The sequence below is a fragment of the Mizuhopecten yessoensis genome, unplaced genomic scaffold, assembly GCF_002113885.1.
Source record: "Mizuhopecten yessoensis strain PY_sf001 unplaced genomic scaffold, ASM211388v2 scaffold716085, whole genome shotgun sequence".
Classification (NCBI taxonomy): domain Eukaryota; kingdom Metazoa; phylum Mollusca; class Bivalvia; order Pectinida; family Pectinidae; genus Mizuhopecten; species Mizuhopecten yessoensis.
In genome coordinates, this window is record NW_018479940.1 from 144,856 (window position 1) to 154,216 (window position 9,361).

The window sequence follows — 9,361 nt, forward strand, 5'->3', positions numbered from 1 at the left end:
ACGACGAAATCACAAACATGAAAGTAGACATAGGTACATGTGTTTAATAAACAAATATAAATGCTATTTAATAACATTATGAAACAAGTTTTACATTGGTTGAACGTAAGCGCACGGGGGGTCTTAATATGGGAAGAAACCGGAGCACACGGAGCAAACCCACTAGGTCGGGCAGATGAATATACCTCCAATCGAGGAATCCCCTGCGCAACCCAACCAACATAATCATTATATAACTTAATGCGACCAAAATGCTTCTTCATTTCCAAACGACAATCGTTGGTTGTGACAACGTGACTATGTCTTTTATTTCTGCCGATTTTCAATATCAATGGGGCTAAACTGCATCTTAATTTAGAAAACGCGCTTTTGTGATTTTTCGGTAAAATATCGTGCACATTAACAATTAAATTCAACTTATACAAACGTAACGTTTTTAAATGTTTATTAAGTCTATGATCAAAGTATGAAAACGACTCTACCGTCAATAGAAAGATGTTCAAACCCGTGTTACTATTTACTTTTCAGCTCGTGTCACTGTTCAGCATCAGTTTGTGAGTATAACGACTACAGCACAGGAATAACAACTAACGCATAGGAATAACAACTAAAGCACTGGAATAACAACTAAAGCATATGAATACACAACTAAAGCACAGGAATATCAACTAAAGCACTGGAATAACAACTAAAGCATAAGAATAACAACTAAAGCACAGGAATATCAACTAAAGCACTGGAATAACAACTAAAGTATAGGAATAACACAGGAATAACAACTAAAGGCATAGGAATAACAACTAAGGCACATGAATGACAACTAAAGCACAGGAATAACAACTTAAGCATATGAATAACAACTAAAGCATAGGAAAAACAACTAAAGCATAGGAATTAACAACTAAAGCACATGAGTGACAACTAAAGCATAGGAATGACAACTAAAGCATAGGAATGACAACTAAAGCATAGGAATAACAACTAAAGCATAGGAATAACAACTAAAGCATAAAAATAACAACTAAAGCACAGGAATAACAACTAAAGCACATGAATGATAACTAAAGCACATGAATAACAACTTAAGCATATGAATAACAACTAAAGCACAGGAATAACAACTAAAGCACATGAATGACAACTAAAGCATAGGAATAACATCTAAAGCACATGAATGACAACTAAAGCATAGGAATAACAACTAAAGCATAGGAAAAACAACTAAAGCATAGGAAGAACAACTAAAGCATAGGAATAACAACTAAAGCATAGGAATAACAACTAAAGCACTGGAATAACAACTAAAGCATATGAATACACAACTAAAGCACAGGAATAACAACTAAAGCACTGGAATAACAACTAACGCATAGGAATAACAACTAAAGCACTGGAATAACAACTAAAGCATAGGAAAACAACTAAAGCATAGGAATAACAACTAAAGCATAGGAATAACAACTAAAGCACATGAATGACAACTAAAGCATAGGAATAACATCTAAAGCACATGAATGACAACTAAAGCATAGGTATAACAACTAAAGCATAGGAAAAACAACTAAAGCATAGGAAGAACAACTAAAGCATAGGAATAACAATTAAGGCATAGGAATAACAACTAAAGCACATGAATGATAACTAAAGCATAGGAATAACAACTAAAGCACTTGAATAACAACTAAAGCATATGAATACACAACTAAAGCACAGGAATAACAACTAAAGCACTGGAATAACAACTAAAGCATAGGAATAACAACTAAAGCATAGGAATAACAACTAAAGCACAGGAATAACAACTAAAGCACATGAATGACAACTAAAGCACAGGAATAACAACTAAAGCATAGGAATAACAACTAAAGTATAGGAATAACAACTAAAGCATAGGAATAACAACTAAAGCATAGGAATAACAACTAAAGCATAGGAATAACAACTAAAGCACAGGAATAACAACTAAAGCACAGGAATAACAACTAAAGCATAGGAATAACAACTAAAGCATAGGAATAACAACTAAAGCTTAGGAAAAACGACACGTTCAATTTTTAATTACCTGAATACATGTTTTGCTGAGATAAAGCAATTCAGTCCACGTGGCTTTTTGTTTAAAATTTTATCTATATATCTAACCAACGACCCATATCACTTATACATGAAAACAAATTGGTAACCTAATGTGGCTGTAAGTTTTAAATATCTTTATTTTTTCATTGGGCTCAGCCCTGCATCGTGTAACAAAGAAGAGCGGACAGGAATGATACAAAACTATTTACGCTACTGAGACCTGACCAGAAGTCATGATTTTTTTAATTTTTTTCTCAACGATATTTTGTTTTTGTCACATCAAGGACACACAGGAAATTACCGATGCCGCACTTTCAAAAGTCAAAGCTTTTCATTCTGTATCGAGTTCAACATCCTCGATATCCAGGGGTTACGCTAACTTTCGCTCTCTGCACCCCTGGAATATGTCATGGTAAAATTGAAGACACGAAGATAGCTGTTTGATAGGTTTCAGGCAAAACAAAAAACACTGACCAATCGCTAGGGTGATACCTGTCCTTTGAAGATAACAAAGGAGAGACGCCCAACTTCAAAGCCTGTCATTTTTTTAACCGTTACATGACCGCGGGATTCTTTTGATGTACATCAAAGGATCAAACTAGTCTTCTTGTCTCATCAAAAAGGTGGCGCACACCGAACCTTCAATTTTGCTATGACATAATCTAGGGGTGTAGAGAGCAAAAGTGAGCGTAACCCCTGAATATCGAGGATGCGAGTTCAATGACTGGCAATGTAACTACGTAGTCTGCCGTGTATCTGACGTCGACAGCACCAGTAGTAGTGACGTAATTATATACGTAGTCTGCCGTGTATCTGACGTCGACAGCACCAGTAGTAGTGACGTAATTATATACGTAGTCTGCCGTGTATCTGACGTCGACAGCACCAGTAGTAGTGACGTAATTATATACAAATGTACGTAGTCTGCCGTGTATCTGACGTCGACAGCACCAGTAGTAGTGACGTAATTATATACGTAGTCTGCCGTGTATCTGACGTCGACAGCACCAGTAGTAGTGACGTAATTATATATAAATGTACGTAGTCTGCCGTGTATCTGACGTCGACAGCACCAGTAGTAGTGACGTAATTATATACGTAGTCTGCCGTGTATCTGACGTCGACAGCACCAGTAGTAGTGACGTAATTATATATAAATGTACGTAGTCTGCCGTGTATCTGACGTCGACAGCACCAGTAGTAGTGACGTAATTATATACGTAGTCTGCCGTGTATCTGACGTCGACAGCACCAGTAGTAGTGACGTAATTATATATAAATGTACGTAGTCTGCCGTGTATCTGACGTCGACAGCACCAGTAGTAGTGACGTAATTATATACGTAGTCTGCCGTGTATCTGACGTCGACAGCACCAGTAGTAGTGACGTAATTATATATAAATGTACGTAGTCTGCCGTGTATCTGACGTCGACAGCACCAGTAGTAGTGACGTAATTATATACGTAGTCTGCCGTGTATCTGACGTCGACAGCACCAGTAGTAGTGACGTAATTATAGACTTATCACACGTAAAGTAATCCTACTTTTATATCGTAAACCATCACAAGAACAATTGCATCTTGTAATATATATATAGATGTATGTATAAACATGGGCAAAGACGTAATAACGACAGTGAAGGCAAAGAAATTTGTTCAATTTCAAGAGCGATACTATCCATTATCAAGACAGAAACATAACATTTACATATCACAACATATAACAGAGATTAACAGTCACCATGAAACTATTATAATTCAATCTTGCTTGTAATAAGCATTTTCATTGGCTTAAAAAATTATGTTATCAGTCCATAACGTAAAAAATGACGTCGCCATGTGTAACGTCGCTTTTGATTGGTTGATACAGCAGCGCAATTATTTCTAAAAGAAAAGAGTCCATCAATAAAAGTGGATTTCCACAGGTATTGTGTATAGCAGATAAAATTATAAGGATTAATTCGAATATATTTTTCATGTTATGGAGCTATAACACAAAAAAACAGAATGTACTCTCATCATAAACCGCATCGCTGTTTATTTAGAGTACACTCCGGTTTTTTGTGTTATATCTCCATAACATGAAAAGTATATTCAAGTTAATCCTTAAATAACAGAAAAATATTAAAACAAAAAAACAGGAGTTACTTATATGATATATCTGTTTTACTAGATTAATTTAGATTTTTTGTATTAATTCACTTGACCTCACGTATTCAAGATAATTTTTTACAATAATTAGCCTTCGGTTATCAGCTAGCCGGCAGCAGGTGTCTGTTTCGGACAATAGGACTAAACTCAGATTAAGAAATATTGGTTTTCTCACCACTTCTTATCCAAAATAACAACACAAAAACGCAAATATACATTTGCCGTACTAGCCCGTATTAAATTGTGCAGTCGGCGTTTCATACTTTTTTTTGTTCTGGTCGTCCCAGATACTCCATACATGAAACCCCATCACAGGAAAAACAGGAGATAACCCCCGGAAACCTGTGTCCCGACGGCTTGAATCAATTATTTCCATCTGCAATACATTCTCCGGGCCGACACAGGGACCGCCGTCAAAAAACCGAAAACCAACGCTCACCAGAAGCTCTACTGACCCGCTATCAGCGCACCACACTTCCTGTACCGTATCGTACCCGTGCTCGCACAATTGTTGAACAAACTGTTTTACCGGAAATGCGTATCAATCCTAGCAACGCTAAAAGCTGCGGTTACATACCGACACGCGTATTTCGGATAAACCCTATAATTAACGGAAAACATCTACTAACTAAAAGAGCTATGCCTATTTCCTAAAATATATGATCCGCTAGTGTGCGCGTCCAACCGTGCACTGTGCGTCCTCAGGTATTTTTTTTATACAGGTAGCTCTATCGGAATCCCGTGTCTAAGAATAGGTTATTGTAAACAGACGAATTTAAGGCCATGGCTATTATTTCATGCGTTTCATAGTAAAGACTCAACAAAATGCTTAGTTTGCGTTATGCTGTATGAAACACATGATTGTACAATCATTACCAAAACGTTTGAAAGGATTTAATTTTCGTTATTACTGCCTACGTCATGCCGTTACCTGTTTTCTTAACAAGCACACATCTTGATTTTGTTCTCCCTCCACTTGGAAAGGGAAAATTACATATAGTTTTCGAATAGCATGTCTTACTCGTGTATTGCGCTCCTTACTTTGTGCTACAGTCTTCCTGCTTTTAAAACAAATGAGATGATTTTTCCAGTATGTTCGGTAATATCTTTGCGATAATAACATGCAGTTCATTTGTTTTGCTTTGCCTTTTTTATTCTGACGCAACAACCCCATATATTTTGTATTTCGGCATCATTTTTTTGTGTTTAAATAATGCAAAAAAAAATACTAGTGCCGATTGGAGGGTAAAACAATTCATAAATATCGTTTAAAATGATGTCTTAACTACAAAGCGTAGCTGTACTGTACACGCGTACAGGGATTCGTTGACATGATTCACTACAAGATAAATCAATAGGCATGATATTAAGATATCAATAAAATGTTCCATTGATTTGGAAAATAGTTTTCACTTAATTAAGGAAAATGATCACATGCCTAAATTTTGGAAAAAAGTGTACTGAACATGGATTCGAACCTACACCGTTCACTTAGGCTACATCGGACATAGACGAATGTGGAAATACACTGTCTTAACCAAAGAAACATCAGTCGCAGATTTGAGAAACTGGATCAATCCTCACGAAGGGGGACCTCTTTTTTCGCATCCTCGATATCCAGGGGGTTACTCTCACTTTCGCTCTCTGCACCCCTGGAAAATATGTACATCGAAAGAATCTCGCGGTCATGTAACGGTAAAAATTGACAGGCTTTGACGTTGGGCGTCTCTCCTTTGTAATCTTCAAAGCACAGGTACCAGCCTAGCGATTGGTCAGGTTTTTTTACCTGAAACAAATCAAACAGCTATCTTCGTGCCTTCAATTTTGCCATGACAAACTTCAGCGGTGCAGAGAGCGAAAGGTAGCGTAACCCCTGGATATCAGATTTTATTTCCAACACTCAGACACATGGAAATATGTAACATGAGGTACATGTACATGAATTCATATATTAAATTTTGACAGGATGGACAGGTGCATGCATGTATACAAGCAAGATTGTATTGACACTCAGACACATAATATGTGTTACATGAGGAAATAAAGTTGCAGATATGGAAAATGAAGTACAATATACATATTTGTATACACATGTATAACTGAAAGAATGGACAGTTCAATTTAGCACCGGTACGGTATAGTAACATGATATAACATACAATGGAAAATACAAAGCAAACATAAAAAACAACCATACATATAATTCCCAAGTTATTTAACTATTAACAGTTATACATATGCATCATTCACAAAAGAGGAGCCATTTTGGTTAGGAAAATAGATAAACCTGTCAGAACTCGTTGATTGCATAATGATAAAAGACCTTTAAACTTTTGAATATTTGGTTTTGTGCAATAATAACGAGGAATATATTTGTTACGTAAGGTGGATATAGTTATATTATTGCATTCAAATAGATAATGAAATTCATCCCCGACACTTTCCGCGCACAAATTACATAGTCGATTATCTCGGGGTATGTTATACCATCTACCTGTTTCAATTGGAAACTTCAAATTCGAGGTGCGCAGTTTTGTTATTGGTGTTCTGGTATGTTCTGGCAGATTTAATAAATATTTTTCTAGACCAAATTCCGTTTTAAATAGAGAGTAGAACTGCCCACGAGATGAGCTAGTAATGTCATCGAACCATTGTTGTACAAAGTGATCGTTAAGCCGTTGTTTTAAAATGCATTTGTAAAATCCATCAGGCATCTGTAAATTGTTATCAAATATGTAAGAAAATCCCGTTTCATTGAAAATACCTTGTATATAGTTAATCCATTTGAACGGAAGAGTATCATCGTTTTGCATATGTAAAGCCAGACGTAGTAATATGCTGCTGAGTTTGTTTTCATTACGAAATATTCTATTCCAAAAACCTAACATTCTTAGTTTAACATTTATTTCCAATGGCACACGACCTAACTCGCCATAAATCATAAAACTAGGCGTTGTAGATCTCACTTTAAGAATTCTTTTACAAAACTTAAGATGAATCTGTTCGATTATTTTCAGGTTTCGAATCCCCATACATCCGATCCATACAATAGAATCGGTTCCACTAAAGAATCAAATAGTTTTGATTGTAAATCTATAGGAAGAGAAAGGTTCCTGATTTTTTTGTATCTGCGTCTTGCGTTTACAAAACTGCCATTGTAATTAAATGTTATTCCTAAGTAAGTAAAATTATCTACAATTTCTAAAATGTCATTTTGTAATACAAATACATGTTGTTGTTTCCTTTTCCTCTTACGAAAAACCATGACTTTTGTTTTATTTACATTTATATTAAGCTTCCAAATCTTACAATATTGCTGGAATACATCCAAAGCACTCTGTAGTCCCTCCGGACTTTCTGAAAATAGAACACTGTCATCAGCGTATAGGAGCACAAAAATTTCCACAAAAATATGTAGTTCATTATACAGCTTATCCCGTACAATTTCGAGTGGCACACAACTTAAGGAAGCAAAATAACTTTCAATGTCATTAAGAAATACTGAAAAAAGAATGAGGGATAAATTTTCCCCTTGTCTAACCCCGATCAAGCAAGGGTAAAATCTGACGTTTTCGAGTTGAATTGAACACAGGATTTAATATTATTACACATGCTATAGATAACTTTGAAACATTTCCTGTTTATATTGCTGCTATGTAATCTTTGCCACAGACCTGCTCTCCAGACGGTATCAAATGCCTTTTTAAAATCAATAAAGGTACTGTATAGCTTTTTGCCACTTGAAAGATATATAGAAATGAGAATATGCATAATAAAATCGTTGTCTAAAGTTGAATGATCTTTTCTGAACCCTGCCTGACTTCGAGATATTAAATTAATTTGTTTTTCATATTCATTAAGACGGGTATTGATAATTGAAGTAAATAGTTTACCAAGACAACTAATTAAAGTGATAGCTCTATAATTATCAGGGTCTTCTGGACTTCCCTTATTTTTGTATATTGGTTTGATAATACCGACACTCGAACTTTCCGGAATAATTCCCGTGTCTAATATTATATTGAACAATTTACAATAAACTGCGGTCATTTCCGGTGGGGAACTTTTCAGATATTCATTTAAAACGCGGTCCGGACCGGACGCTTTATTATTTTTTAATGATTTTATAGCTTTTTGTATTTCTGATTTAGTAATTGGTCCATTCAATGTATTGTTGACGTCATCATCATTATCAAAACTGTCGTTATCAACCTCGTCATTATTACTGTCGTCTTCGAGTGAATTGATTTTCTTAAAATAGTCATATAGGACGTCAATAGGTATGTCTGATGTAGTATTTTTATTTTGTGAAAAAATATTAAGTGTTTTCCAGAATGTTTTAGGTTCTCGTTTGGAATTCTCTCTTAATTCTTTTGTGCATTTCTCTTGATATTTTTTGTAATTTTTCCTTAGTTGTTTTCTGTATTCTCTCCCTTTTTTATTCATCGTGTGCTTGGTTTCCGTTAACTTGTTAAATTTATATCTAATTTTATATTTATTAAAGGTGTTTCTAGCAAGTTTACAATCGTGGTTAAACCATGGCTTATTTACATTTTGTACTTATTTTTACGACGGTGCGACACACCTATTGTATTAGTGGCGCTATTTGTTAACACAGTAGATATGTCGGTCACTAGACCATTTACCTGTTCGTTGATGATAGTATCACTAAGTAAAACATTATTTAGATTTATATTGATACTATGTAAGTTGTTTTTCACTTCTTCTGAAAAATTTGCCGATTTCATGTAATCCCATCTGATATAGTCTCCGTCTGAAAGACTTTCTTTTTCGTAAATAATTTTTTTCCCGGAAACATACACGAGAAATTTATAAGATTATGCACGTCTGAAAAGAGTGGGTTAAAATCATTAATTTCAAAGTATGTTATTAACGGGAACAAATCAGCAGTCAATATAAGGTAATCGACAACACTAGAATCTGAACTTGTAGTTCTCCCTATATACCTATCACAAGAAACTCGTCCATTTGCAATAAATAATGAGCATCGTTTGCACATTTCGATTAGTTTTGACCCATAGTTATTAATACGTCCTTTATCTTGGGTAAATCTTGAGAGGGGGATATTATGTTGGAATTCGGGATCAAGTAATTTAGATATTATTCCACATACATT